This window comes from Typopeltis vanoorti, chromosome 6 (assembly GCF_054136105.1).
Source record: "Typopeltis vanoorti isolate ZY-2024b chromosome 6, IOZ_Tvanoo_1.0, whole genome shotgun sequence".
NCBI classification, from domain to species: domain Eukaryota; kingdom Metazoa; phylum Arthropoda; class Arachnida; order Uropygi; family Thelyphonidae; genus Typopeltis; species Typopeltis vanoorti.
The window spans coordinates 137,476,659-137,492,734 of record NC_143554.1 but is presented as its reverse complement, the minus strand read 5'-3'; positions in this window follow the sequence as shown (position 1 = coordinate 137,492,734).

Genomic DNA, 16,076 nt, shown 5'->3' with positions numbered 1-16,076 from the left:
TACGGACTTCTAAAAGCTTCATACAGAATTTTAGTGGATGGAATTTTTCATTTTATCGAGGGTAAGGGGAAGGACGCGAGGGCATCCTTAGAAGTTGAGAGTGAATGCAGTCAAAAAGGGGACGAGAACAATTTTTTTTCTTATAGAATGATTCATGACCGGAATGAATTGTCTATGGAGATGGTGAGTGCATATGGTGGAATGAATTCAAGAAAAGCTATAACACTGATGGGGAAGAAATACGGCCGCTTTGGATGAGCTGACGCTCTGAAGGTCACTGTTAATAATAATAATATGCTCTCTCTCTCTCTCTCTCTCTCTCTCTCTCTCTCTCTCTCTCTCTCTCTCTCTCTCTCTCTCTCTCACACACACACACACACATGCACAGGAGAATTTTACAAAACCAATAGCACATCTGTTACTGTGAATATATTCAGGTATATGTCACATATCCACTTACAACCAAAGGAAATGGCGATAATTCAGTTTATGACTACCTAGCATAGTATCTGTATAAAACTTCTAAATAACATTAAATCTTAATTCCGCATAACCATAGAATATTGTTCTCACATTTTGGGTGGTGCGCCCAGAATTCTTGATTTCATTCAAGAGAGCTATTCCCTTAAATGATGCCCCCCAACCCTCACTCACTAACTTCCTCCAGTTGCTTTTGCGTAGGGCTCTATTTTTGCATTATGTTTTTTCCATTAGTGTCTCCATAGACGCTGCTTATGGGTAAATCATGGGCAAAGACGAGCAACTGCTGGTCAACACCTAGATACAGTTCAGCTCCAAACATATCATATCATCATGTCTTTCTCCTCCTTTCTCTCTATTTTTTTTTTTTTATCACATCAACAAATTCTTTTCTTCTCTTTACCCACTTGCCCACAAGGTCATAAAACCTGTGGTACCGTCGTATCATTGGTCTTAAGACCTCTAGTGTCAGGTGCAGGGACGACTCGTGCATAGGTACTGCGAAACTGCAGCACTCCCAATTTTTCTCGATATATAAATATATTTATTAATTTATTTATATTTCCTTGTAATATTTAATTTTATTTCAACAATCCCATACAATTCTCTTATTTTGTATAAGAAATAATAAAAATCCATCTTGTAGCACTTAGTAGGGCAAAGGACGCTAGCGGCACTGTGTTTACCACAGTGTCATATTGCTACGCGAGTAAGCATATGCACGTCATAGTGAGATCCCAGCTATTAGCGTAATGCGGCACTGTCCGTCGCGCAGTTCCACTGTTGTTTATATGCAGTTTGCGCCAGTAGTAGAGTGTTCGTACTGTTTATCGTGTGTACTCCGTCTCTTTAAATATTTGGACGTTACAATTAAAGGATTTAATTGTGATGTCCAAATATTGTAAATCCATTCCTTTAATTACAATTAAAGGAATGGATTTTATTTTTAAGTAATTTTGAATTATACTAAAGTGTATAATTTTATCGATAATAAACAATATTTTTTCATAAACACAAAACTTATTCTTATATAAGACCATCTGCTTAATACAACTATGTACAAGAACGCCTACTAGTTTCGCTAGCCTACTGTCTAGCTTTGTTAAGACTAAAAAAGGTGAACAATAATAATAATAATAATAATAATAATCTTAGTATTTTTTTTTTTTTTTGCATTTATTATTATTATTTTTTTTTTGTTCATTTTTTTAGTCTTGACAAAGCTAGACAGTAGGCTAGCGAAACTAGCAGGCGTTCTTGTACATAGTTGTATTAAGCAGATAGTCTTATATAAGAATAAGTTTTGTGCTTATTAAATATACAAAGACTAAATATGAATAATCTTAATGGACAATATTTTTTCATGTTTATTTATTTATTATTTTTTTAATTTTTACGACAATTTTGATATTTTATCCAAACATGTATACACTGTACTTATAGTGTGTATGTATATTTCGAAAGTTGCAGCACCCCCCACGATTTCAAGCCACGAGCCACCACTGGTCAGGGATGATAATCTTAAAGAAATAAGTCCGTAATATTCTCTGCATTTCACTGCTGAAGCAGTAAAATACCAAGAGCATAGTTTATAGAAAACAAAAATAAATATATCATGAAAACGATTACGTAATGATTGATACTCCTAGTACATTTCAAAATAGTATTACTTTTTGTATTTCGCTCCTTGAATAGCAAAAGGGCATAGCTCTGCACTTTATATAGCTTGTATACTTATATAAACAAAGAATACTCATATTCTTTGTTTATTCAGAAAAAACAAAGAAAAGAAAAAAAATAAAACAGAGATGTTGGGATGAACTTCGCTTTTTATTTTATTTTTTTTTAGCAAAAGATTTTTATTCGACGTTTATTATTTGTCACTAATTAACTCTGATGCAATTGGAGAATTCTAAAAAAATAAACTGAAATAAAATAAAAAGTTCACGCGATATCACATTTAAAAATAACAATCAATATTTAAAAGTTACAAGAAACTATGGCTCCAATTTAGCAAACGTTGTTTTCAAAATATTGTGATTACTGTAAAATGTGTTAACTTCTAAAAGTAGTTAAACGAGAAATGGTTTAAAAAAAATTAAAGAAAAATCTAAAGAAAAATAATTAATTAAATTAATTGATTAAAATGTTTCATAAAAAATTAAAGAAAAATTTTAAAAATAATTAATTAAATTAATTAATTAACTTTTTTTTTAATTGAGCCTGTGTAGCTCAGTGGATGTGGCGTTTGCCAACCACGGCGCTTGACCGCACGAAGGAAGACTTGGTTTCGAGTCTAGTCGCGACTAGAGGAAATTTTTCTAAGCCTTTTTTCGACCGGTTCCCGAGTTAGTCGATCTCTGGCACGGGCAAGCAGGTTTTTCCTCCCGGAAACTCGGGTTTTTCGTCCTGTAAACTCAAGAAAATCGACTGTAGAACCCACATTATTTCAGACATTATATATATTGTGTTAGGGTTAGGGACCACGAGATGGCGGCACATTTGAGCCGTCTCTCTTCACTGAGTACCGCTTAATTAGGGATAGCCTTGGGCCATCTATCTCTGATTGGTACCAGTGGAGATTGAACTGCCCACTCAGTCTCCAAAAGTTAGATAGGGCTAAATGGCCTCGCCTACTCCCCGTATACGGGAATAAAAAGGCGTTAGCTGATTTTTTTGATTTTGAGAACATTTTTAAAAATTAACATTAATAATGGTAATTTTTTATAGTTTATGGATAGTATTTAAACACATCTTTTAATTTTTATAATAAAGTAAGTTTATAATGCATAACTGGATATTAAGAATGTTACGGACCCTGTGCGGTGGTCGAGATAAGAATAGCCACACTGTAGCCCCATGCATGTCGTACGAGGCGACTAAAATGGGTACCCAGGGAGGGTAATAGATGACAATGCTGTAGCCAATGAAGTTTTAACTGAGGCTCGGCTATTGCTCTTATCCTTCTGGCATAATCAGAGCTTATAGCCCTATATTATCCCATCGATACATTTTCTTTTACAGATAACGGGGAATATGAAAAGCATTTTTGTTTCACCCATCTAGCCAATATATATATAAATTATAAGAATGTTACGGAATCACGAAGTGACGGCAAATTTGAGTGGTGAATTGTATTACGACGATTATGAATTGTGAGTGAATTTGAACAGTATTCGTCTATTTCAGGTTTTTTTTTTTTTTTTCGAGTTTGTATGGTGCATAGAATGATTGAGGTAGTGTTGTTATCTGATGTGCAGTTCTGGTTACTCAAAGTAAGTAATTTAGTCCAGAAAACTGTAATTGCAACGAGGGCGATTTGTTACGCCTAATATTTGCTTCCGTTACACACCGTCGTTAGAATCGCCATTGGCTTGTGTATATATTAGAAATCACAGATTATTAACTATTGTAGTGCGATAATCAGCATGTGCGAGGAGGAAGATGACGTTTATATTGAATCGCTCAACAGAGAGCGGATGCTCAGCATTCTCAAAAAGATTGTAAGAAAAGTTGAACTCGAGTGGCCCGGGATCCTTAATTTCTACTCCTTGCCAAGAGAAGTTGAGAAGGGAGATGACACTGCTCAGATGGAGGAGAAGCTGGATTTGGTGATTTCCGTTTCCCCAGACTTTGAAGAGGTCCGTGCGCTCAAGAAGCGCAAAACCACCGACGCAGAACCTCCCATGGATTCCGGTATGGAAGATGACACTCCCAGTTCCGATCCCTCGGCCTCCCACAAAGAGAGGGTGCCACCGATCGTCCTCCGGGAAAAGAAATAATGGACACACTTAAGATCCACCATGACAAACTTACACATACAATATATCTCAGCTAAGAACAAGGATGATGGCATCAAAATCCAGCCTGGTACCATAATGGACTATAGAAAGCTGACCAAGGAGTTAGATTCAAGTAATACTCAATTCCATACGTTCTCTCTCTCGGCTCGGAGAGGAATCTGAAGGTGGTCCTCCGAGGTGTTACAGAGGATGTAACTGCAGATGAAATAGAGGCCAACCTCCACCACCAGGATCTTCCACCTATTAAGGTCAGTAGGATGGACAAAACCTCTATGCCTCTGGTTTTAGTGAAGATCCACAAAGCTTATAAAAATATTTATGACCTAAGATCAGTCTGTGGACTCCGGATCACCCCAGAGCCTCTCAGGAAGAAAGCTTCAACTGGACAGTGTCAAAGATATGGCCATGCTCAGAGACTCTGCAAGGAAGAGTATAAATGCCTGAAATGTGCCAACAGCCACTCCACTAACACCTGCACAAAGCCAAAAACGATCCTGGCTAGTTGTGCAAAATGTGATGGCCCTCACCCAGCTAACTATAAAGGATGTGTTCAACACCCGAATAACAGACGGTCCGAAACAAACAAACAATTACCTGCCTCTATTAGCTCACAAACACCTACACCTCTGGCACCACAGTCTCACAGTGTTCAACAATATGTGACAGAAGTTCCACCGCCGCAGTTTGAGGCTCCTAAGAGAAAAAACTACCAACGGCAGGTAAGAACCTATGGGAACGTGGCCCGTTCCCATAGGTTCTACATGAACTCATGAATATATATATCGTTGAGTGTTAGGATGGCTTTCGGTCTTTTATGTTTCCAGTGATCATTACCGTCATAGTTTCTAGCTTGTTGTATTACTTGATTTGGATGCGTAAATGTCTTCATAAAGAATTTTTCTGCTAGGGAGCATAGTAGTAGAGAGAGATGTAGGGGATATTTATGTCCTGGTGCGTTCCTTATGAACCACGGGGCATCCGGTATCATTCGCAGGCATTTGTTCTGTAGTCTTTGTAGCTTGAGGATGTTTGTCTTCAGGGTATGGCTCCAGGCTGGGGAGGCGTATATAATTGTGGGACGGATCACTGTCTTGTAGAGTACAATTTTGTTTCTTGTGCTTAGTTTGCTGTGTCTGTTGATCAAGGAGTATAGCTGGGCGATAACTTTTGAAGCTTTGGTGCATGTGCTCTTGATGTGGCTGTTGAAGCATAATCGTTTATCGAGAAGTATTCTGAGGTATTTTGTTTCAGTTTTCCAGGGAATTTTAGAGTTGAACAGGGTGATGTCTGCTTTGGGATTGCTCGTCTTCTTGTGAAGAGTATCGTTGTGCTTTTCTAGGGGTTTAATTGTAGTCGCCAGTCTGTAAACCATTTTTCTAGATTCAGGATGGTGTCTTGTAGTTTTTTGGTTACGAGATGTGGTTGGCGGGATCTGGTTAATATAGCCGTGTCATCTACATAAAGGGCGATGGTGGATGTGAGAGGATTTTGATTGATGTCTGCCATGTAGATGTTGAACAGGATCGGGGCTAGCAGTGATCCTTGAGAAACTCCAGCGAGGATTTTCCGTTGGGTTGAGACTTTCATTGATTTTGACTTGCATCGTCCTGTTGGAGAGGTATGATTTGATCAGGTGTATCATGTTTAGTGGAATGTTGCCGATGATAAGTTTGTAGAGGAGGCCTTGGTGCTAGATCTTATCGAAGGCCTTCAAGATGTCTAGGAAGACTGTTCCTGTTTGCTGATTCCAATTAAATCCTGTGGTGATGTATTCTACCAGTCTATGGATCTGTTGGGTGGTGCTGTGATTTTGACAGAAGCCAAATTGTTCTTGTGGAATGATATTTAGTTGGTTGACATGAACTTGGAGTCTGATGATTTTCTCTGCTATTATTGCTAAGTTGGATAGCAGGCTGATGGGACAGTAATTTTCAGGTAGGTGTGGGTCTTTGCCTGGTTTGAGAATTGGGATGATGTCAGATATTTTCCATGACAGGGGGAAGTGCTGCCATTTGAGGATGGAGTTTATGATGTTTGTCAGATGTGCTATGGCTTTGTGTGGTAGTGTGGGCCTTTGACTGGTCTGATGACTAGTGCCTTGATGACTTTGTTAGTGATGCCGTCAGGACCTGGGGCTTGTTTTATCTGGAGGTGGCTGATGATGCCGATTATTTCGGTAGGTGAGGTAGGAATTATAGGGCTTGGATTGTCATCGGGACGATTTACTGTGAACCTGACTTTACGATGGATCTTGCATACATGGCTGATGTTCAGGTTCTCATATGCAGGACTGCATTGTTTCTCTAGGTTTCTTGCTATGGCTTCAGCTTTGTCAGCATCTGTGTATGCAAGGTGCTGTTCTGTTTGGAGAGGGGGGGGGGATTTGCACTTGTTCCTGAGGTTGTTTAGGAATTTCCATATGGAATAATCTGCTGTGGAGATGGAGGTGAGCTTGTTGTCGCATTGTTGATTCGTGTGGTTCTGGAGAGCTTCTCGGACTGATTTGTTTAATCTGTTGACGGCTGTTTTGTCCTGGGGAGCACGTGTGTTGTGGTATCTTTTTCTCTGTCTGTTTTTTCCCCTTATTAAGTCCATGATTTCTTCAGGGAGACGATTTTGTTTGTTCGTAATCGTGAATACTTTGGCTGCTGTTATGGCTTTATTGATTTGATTGGTGAGGTTCTTTATTGCCATGTTTATTTCTTCCTTGGTTTTTATATGGGGAACCAGACGACCAATGTGTTCTGGTAGCACTTTCCTAAATTTCTCCCAGACAATGGAGGTTTGGGGAGGAGGTGACTGGTCTTTGTTCCCTAAGTGAAGTAGGATTGGGTTGTGATAATAATTCCTTCAGTGCTTGAATGCTGTATTGGTATTTGATGTTGTGTAGGATGACAATGTCTAGGATGTCGGCTGTGCCAGTTGGGTTGTGGTGGGTTGGTTCGGTGGGTCTTGTTACGACAGCATTATTTAATCCTGTGTAGCTGAAGAGGATACGGCCATTTTTATTTGTGGTTCTGCTGTTCCAGGAGGGATGTTTGGAGTTGAAGTCCCCACCGACGATGATGGATTCATTTATGCCCAGTACAGCATCCAAGTCAGAAAATAGCAGGGTCTTAGCAGGGGATTGTAGGCTGCGTAGATTTTTAGTCTTCCAGTTGAGTTTGTGTGGAATTCGACACCGGTGAGTTCTAGGTTGGAGATTGTGGGGTTGAGTATTCCATTGTGCCTAATGCAGTTCCTGATAAATATGGCTTTACCACCACCTCTGTAGTTTCTACACACTGTATAGAAATGACAGTTGGTCATTTCTATACAGTGTGTAGCCTCTCAGTTTTGGATTGTCTTCAGGTCTTTGATGAGTTTCATTAATTAGGATGATGTCAGGGTTGTATCTGTGAGAGAATTCTTGATGCTCTAGTGTCTTGTTTTTTAGGCCATTGGCGTTCCAAGCAGCGATCTGTTGTGAGTCTGGAAGTAATCTAGTTTTGTTCATTAACAAGCATGAATAAGATGATTTGAGTTTCTTTTAGAAATCTTTTTGTGGAATTTGATGACGGGTTTGACTTACTGAAATCTTGAAGCATGTTTGCTAATGAAGCTGTGATGACTGATGTCATGTTTGGAAGAATTTGGTCCTGCTAGATATCTTTGGATGGGCGAGCTACTTCGGTGTATGTCCTGCTTCGAAGGTGACTTTCCAGACTGTTGGTATTTTCCATTTGTGAGAGCTGGTGTTTTGTTCTCTTTTGTTGAGTGTCAGGCAACTGGGGAGCCGTCGACTCTGGTGCCTGTGGACAGGGTTGAAAGATTTCTTTCCTTTTGTTGTCTGTTTTGTTCTGAGGGTAGTGACTGCAGCCTCTGTAGTTTGCCAGGTGGGGGCCACCGCAGTTCGCGCATTTGGCTGGTGAGGTCCTGGGTTTTGAGCAGGTTGCTGTGGAGTGGTTTTGTCCCCTTTTGAGACATTTGTAATCTGCTATGTAGAGTTTCTGTGCATGTCCGTATTTCTGACATCTGTGGCACTGGCCCATCGAGGCTCTTTTCCTTAGTGGTTCAGTTGTAAATTTCAGACCACAGATCGTTGTTATGTTGTATATGTTCTTATGTGTGTTAGGTATCTCTAACGAGTACTAGGGGCATTGGACTCTTGTCGGCCCGTAACATTCTGCTGACCTTGACAGGTGGGAGATCGTGGAGGTGGAGGTCTTCAGTTATTTCATCAGTGCAGATGTTTTCTGTTACACCCCTGAGTACAACTTTTAGGTTTTTCTCTGATTTCAGTGAGTAAGTATGATATTTAATATCTAACTCATCCATGGTTTTTGTGAGGTGTCTGTAATCGCCTACTGTGACAGGCTGGATTTTAACTCCGTCGTTTACGTTTTTTGCCCATGAAGAGGCAATTTGGTGGTTTTGCGTAATAGGCCTGAGGGCCGTCCATCGTTCTTTTTCCTGTAGTACAATTGCGGGACTTTTTGGTTGTTGGGCGTGGGGAGGTCAGTGTTGGGGCATCTTCTTCCATCCCCTCGTTTACCTGAGTCTCCGATGTTTTACGCATTTTTCGAGCATGGGTTTCTGTATGGTCTTTTGGTGTGGGAGCAGAGATTATCAGGTTCATCTTCCCTTCTTCCCCTGGTGTTGAGTTGTCCCCTTCTGTGGAATCATCTGTCGCTGAATATAGGTTTAGAAACCTTGGCCACTGTACCTCAAATTTCGTCAACAGTTTTTTTGAGGAGGTCGAGCGCCAGCTTCTTATCGAGAGATCTGACAAAGTCGTCGGGTCTTAAACTGTTCATGTTTAAAAGTATTCAAATATGCTTACCTGAACGTACAAGGCCCGGAAAATTGCATCAAAAAATCAAAGTCTTACCTTGTAATCCGTTATCAAAGAAGATTCACAAAATCTAAAACTCACTAATCACCACTGAAACCAAAAAGATTCTTCGCAACAACAACCATCATGCCGATCTCTAAATGAATATGAATATTCTGAGCTATTAATTATAATAAATTCTTGATAAAATAAATAAGGTGTGTTAAATTATAATCAAATAATTTTCAAAATTTTCTAATATTTTAAAGATATATACAATTCAACTTTTATTTAACAAGAGATTCTTTAGATAATATTATCGCATTTAATTTAAAAAAGCTCTATATTATTTTTAGATCAGTCTGTACGTACAACATAGATTCTAATGTAAAAGATTATTTTAAAGGTTTCCCGGGAATAAGAGCTCAGTAAAAATGAACATTAGAAAATTCCAGAATAATTTAAAACTTATATCATATTATGGATCCAGCTATATTTTATAGTCAAATATAAAAATTGTTCCAGAAATTTACCAGAGAGCATGTGAGAAATTGCCTTCGATCTAGGAGAAAAACATTGTTTGCACTACTTAAATATATAAGCTTTGTTCTATAGCCCGTGTGTAAAGCTTTTATTAGTGCTTAAATTAGGCTTCGCTGGCCTGACACCTGTTGGTTCTAAACAGAAACCTGTAAGTAAGATATTACTTATAGGCCTGCAACAAGCACGGTGATAGTTTCTCACTGAACGTTAAAATTCATTCTTCCAGGATCGTTGCCGATTGGTCGGCAACGATCCTGGAAGAATCAATCCAACGATCCAAACTTATGAGAATTGCAGAGGTGTTTTCCTACTGAGCGTTCCTGGTAAGATTTATGCAAGTATACTTGAGAAACGTTTGAGAAGGATTGTGGAAGGAAAGCTTGTTGAAGAACAACTGGATTCAGACAAGACAGCGGTTGTCAGGATCAGACCTTCACTTTACGACAAATAGTTGAGAAAGCATGGGAATATAACAAAGGTCTGTATTTAAGTTTCGTTGATCTGGAAAAGACGTAAGACGTTAGACCAAGAGAAAAGCTATTCAAAACGTTACAGTTATATGGTGTTAATTGGATATTATATCGAGTAATACTTAGTCTTTATCTGAGTTGTAAGTCGACAGTTAGAATTGAAGGAAGTATAGGAAGATGGTTTAATGCTAAATCTGGTGTCAGACAAGGATGTACATTATCCCCTCTTTTATTCATTATCTATATGGATCACATTATGAAGGAAAATAGTGTTAAACCTGATATCAAAATTGAGATGTTAATCTCAGCTCTTTACTTTATGCAGATGATGTTATGCTTCTGAATAAATCCAGTGCAAGTTTGGAAGATTACCTCACTACACTGAATAATTGGTATAATAGGTTTTTCGTTGCGTCGCTGACCTCAGGGACATCGGGTTGGTTCAGAGTATTTCCAGACGCCTTCTTTGATCATTGCCAAGATGGTTGCAAGCTGCTATGACTGACAAAAGAAGCTCAACTCGTTACTGGGTAAGTGGTCATAATGCTTTGGCCCAAGCGTAAATCTATTAAGAATTTTCTTTTCCAATAGTTTCCATATTATGAAAGTGTTGTTATGGCTAGGATTACGTAATTATGGTTTTTAAAAATATTAAAATGTACAATAAGTTGTTAACATAACTAAATACCTTGCCTACGTTTAGATTTATTATGGAGATGGTTATTTGTATCCAAATGCTGCAATATTTGGTTCTATAATGAATAGTGTCCATTACAACATATATAACAATTAACCCACACTGACCCAACAATGAAAATTACAAGTATGTTAATTTCTGGATCGAGAGTACATCTAAATCAAAACCATGAGTTTAATTATTATGTCAATCAATGTCAACAATAAAACTACAGAATAAAAGAAGGTGATTTTATTCAGTTATGTTTTCTTTCAGGTATACTAACTGCGCGCGCTGTTCGGCTTTCTCAGGATTATTTGAAACATTTAGGATCAACTAATTTGGAACTATTTCTCCTTCCAACATAAAAAGAAACACACAGACACGAACAAAAACTAACATAAACCAGCAGGAATACTTCACTTCTGATCAAATCCTGTTCTCTCTACAGACGATCAGTAAAGAACTGCATTTATGTGTATTTGTTATTGTTTTATGTGTATTTGTTATTTTTATATTTGTTATCGTTATTTAATTCGTTCAATATTGTAATCTGTGAGGGTGCAGTATACCTCTTCTACTGGCAGTACCCGGTTTCGATCGGTGTGCACAGGATTTTGATTTCGGGGGTCGATAGTCTTCACCTATGGTAAACAAAACACACAAAAAGATTTAATTGATTCGTGCAAGCAGGCGAAGTGTTCCAATCTTGGTTGTCATTTCTCTCAGACATTTCTAAGAGACTGACAGTTAAAGATCCACGATGGTTGGATTATCTTGAAGTCTCATCTTTGACAGACGACCAGTAAAGAACGGCATCTTTCTTCTTTCAATGTCGTTCAACATTGGAATCTACAAGGATGCTGTCTTCTCTAAAAATCCTCAAAAATATCCTTTATTTATTTTATTTTTGTCTTAAATTTGTTTATTTTATTATTTTATTTTTGTCTTAAATTTGTTTATTTTATTATTTTATTTTTGTCTTAAGTTTATTTTATTTATTTTAGTTTTGACATAAATTTGTTTATTTTATTAAATTTATTTATTTTATTTTTGACATAACTTTGTTTATTTTATTAATTAAATTTATTTATTTTATTGATTAACTTGTAGGTGTCTGTGTTCATCGCATCGATTAAATGTGGCATTCTTTTATTCTTTTGAAAGAATGACACTGAGGAGGCTTCTGCTGCTAATTAGTGCAACCATGGAATACTATAGTAGTAGCAGAAGTGACTGATGTGATGATGGGTTTTTTTTTTCTTTTTTTTTTTTTTCCCTGTATCAGGAGGCTCCTTGATGGCTGAATTGAAAGTGGAATTCCTTCTTCTAATCCATGCCACTTTCAAGAGTGAGGAGAACTCTTTACAAGTATAACCACAATATTATTGTAACAGAAACTAGAAACGATGACGTCACACGAATTCTCCGTGAATTCTGATTGGTTAACAGTGGTCTTTCTTCTAAACCGCTTTCAGTTTCCAAATACTTTTTGAAAATCCATGATCTAAAAGTATTTCACTGTCCATTGGCGTCACGTGTAACAGTTTTTTTTTATGTAATATTTCAGTTAAATTAGTAATAAAGATACAAAATAAACCTGTGTTATTTTTTATGGTAATTGATTTGAAATATAAGTTTTGCACTAAAATAAAAATGAAATATATAAAACAAACGAGTTTTCTATATGTCATTATATAGTATGTAATATATTCTCAAACAAGTGACATTTTTTTAAAATATTGAATGCGATGTTTTATTTTATTTTAAATGTTTCTGTAGACTGAGTTTTACTAATGTTGTAAAAGAATCGATTTATTTAATATTATTCTAAGTAAATTTTAATTCAAATGTCACTTATTTTCTAAACATTTATTTTCGGAACTCTTTACACTGAAGACAACGACTGTTGATTACTTAGGTGGAATACTTAAGACGTAGATTATAAAATAGATATTTTAATACTAACAGAAATATGGATAAATGACTCAGAAGATGACTTATACCAGTGGTCCAACCTCTTTTACTACGCGAGCTGCTTTTCTATAAAAAGTTATTCGGCGATCTATTCTCTTATATAGATCACGTTCCCCCAACCTGATATCTGATTATGCACAAATAAACAACTAAAAAAAAAAAAAAAATATATATATATATATATATATATATATATATATATATATATATATATATAATATTTATTTCTCTATTTTGGAAAACTAAAGTTACAAAAAAAAAAAAAAAACCAGATTGATTACAAACTCACAAGTTACAGGAAATGCTGTTTTTTTTTTGTTGTTGTTGTTTTTTTAAGTTAATGTGAAATTTGGCATTGACTTCGTATGAAGTCAATGCCAAATGACGTCGTAATATTTTCATAGTCAATACTTAATATGACTTAATTTTCATAGTCGTAATACTTAATATGACTTCGTAATATTTTCATAGTCAAGTTGATATGAAGAAGTGGCCAATCGCAGACTATCATCCAAATGATTGTCTGCGATTGGCAACCCCCCAAATGGCAACCCCCAAAGAATCGATATGAGTCTTTCATTAAATCTTAAGTTTCAAATTCGGCACGCCTTTTGTTCTCCTCCGCTTTCTTTTGATTGTAAGTTGCCGGCTATCAGAAAGTTGTTTGAACTCTTTCTGACTGGCTTCGGAGATGTTTACACTAAGAGCCTGCAGCCTTTCTCATACATACACGTTTCAATAACAATCTTTCTAATGCTGCCATGTACAGCTTCGGCGACAAAAACATTGCCTTTGTTTTTAACACTTTAACATATTCTTATTAAAGCAGTATATACAGTTAGCTTCAAAAGAGTTATTTACAAAAACATCTAATACAAACTATACTGAGACAAACAAAGTTTATTTTTTTTTTCTTACAATATTCACATGGAACTTAACCTAAGTAAAAAACTGATGTAATGTGCTTTGGAATGTTTAATATTTAAGCTACAATCGAGATTTTACATTTTGCTTATGATCGTACTCACTCGGCTCGCTGTTTGACTTCCACTGATCCAAATTAATTAATTTCCCTGGACTTATTAAGAAAATTACTGATTTGACAATTTTAACGAAAAATAAATAAACAATAGTAATACACTTAAAGCGAATTAAAAATAATACAAAATAATGATAAATAAAATATTGTTTTTAGTTTTAATTAAATTTGTAAGTAAGGAGGAAACTCCGCGATCGACGGGTTGAACACCCCTGACTTATACTATTTAGGTTATAATAAATATTAATGTGGGGATTACAATAAATCTGAGGGATTAATGGTTTTTATTCGATGATTTTAGTAGTTAATCATATTAGCAGTACAATATGAAAACAGTCGAGAATAGCAATATGTACTTAGAAAACTACAATTACTACACAGTGGATATTTACTGATCTCACTCTTACACGCTTTATGATTTTATGCAAGAACTGGACAGCATTCTGCATGGCATCGATTATGAAAATGTTATAATTGGTGACATAAATATTCATTTGCTATGCAGTAGCTGTTATTCTCTTAATTACATTGATGAGTAAAACGCAAATGTTCTGACCAGGAAAAATTCATTGGCTGTGCATCGTGTCTCGATCATGTATTCGTTAGAGTACAAAGTGGAAATTAAAAATGACAGCAATGTTAAAACAGCATCACAGATCACTTCCAGCCAAAATCCATCTACAGACACAAAAGATGCCAACGTTCAGTATCCTAGAATAAACTACACCATGTAAAAACAAAAAAATTAAGTACTACACCCTCTGTCCAAAAAAGAAACCGAACTTTTCGAAAATAGAAGAAACTAGTGGCGCCACCTGTTGTATCTTTTTGTTGTTGAAATCGGCAACCTTCAAAAAAACTTGTTTATGACATTTGTTTCATTAGAAGCAGAGTTAAAATGCTAAGAGTGACAGTGTGTTTTGACGAACGGTCGGAAAATGAGTTTCAAACAGAGAGCTGCGATTGACTTTTGTGTTAAACTTGGTAAACGTTTTACGGAAACGCATCAGATGCTTCAAAAAGTATACGGTGATGAATGCTTAATACTCAAGTTTACGAGTGGTTTAAGTGATTTCAAAGTGGACATGAGACGCTTGAAGACGACGAAAAGCAGGGGCTTCCAAAAACTGTACTGAATAAAGTCAACATCCAAAAAAGTGCGTGATTTCATTAAAGAAAACCTGAAATTGTCCGTGAGATTGATTGAAGATGAATTGGGGATTCCAAAATCAACTGTGCACAACATTTTGACCGAGAGTTTGGACCTTCGTAAATTGAATTCGCGATTTGTTCCCCACAATTGACCGACGACCAAAAAATGTATCGAATTGATACATTTTTTGGTCGTCCAAAAAATGTATCAATTCAATACATTTTTTGTATCGCATTGATACATTTCCAATGACCTCATTAAAACCACTCGAAGGACTCAAACTTCCTTGAAACGATCGTTACTGGTGACAAAACGTAGTGTTTTGAGTATGAGCACGAAACAGAGTGCTGAGTGGAGACCACCAGAAGAGGGGCATCCGAAAATAAAGTCGCTTGGAGAAGTCAAAAGTAAAGACAATGCTGATTTGTTTCTACAATTCCAAGTGCATTATCCACAAGAAATCGTTCCGCCTGGCTAAACGATCATTGGTTAGTTTTATCTCGAAGTTTTGAAGCGATTGATAGCGAGAATTCGTCGCATATGGCATGAATATTGTGACGACCGACCGTTCGTCAAAACACACTGTCACTCTTAGCACTGTAACTCGGCTTCTAATGAAAGCAATATCATAAACAGTTGACACAACACTAATGAAGGTTGCCGCTTTCGACCATAAAAAGATACAGTAGGTGGCGCCAATAGTTTCTTATATTTTCGAAAAGATCGGTTTCTTTTTGGACAGAGGGTGTATATACTGGAAGAAGATAAAATCCGAAACCAATGTTGAACGATGCTTACTACAAATTCATTAACATGGTAAATACTGATATAGAATACACAATTATCATATTCCATGGTGGCAGGCGCAAACTAACGAAGCCATGGATAACAGAAGACATAAAACTCAGAGATAAGATTAAGATGTTTAAAAAGCACAAAACGAAATCCTCACAATGAATCGAGCATAGCGTCAGACATGATAGGAACCAGAAACATTATAAACTGAACGATTATGCCGTATTGCAACACGTACAAATTAATAGTGAATAAAGTTTTGCAGATAAATTTAGTGAACTTTTGTAGAGACCAATGAAAAACTTGTAAATAGTCCTAATTCCCCTT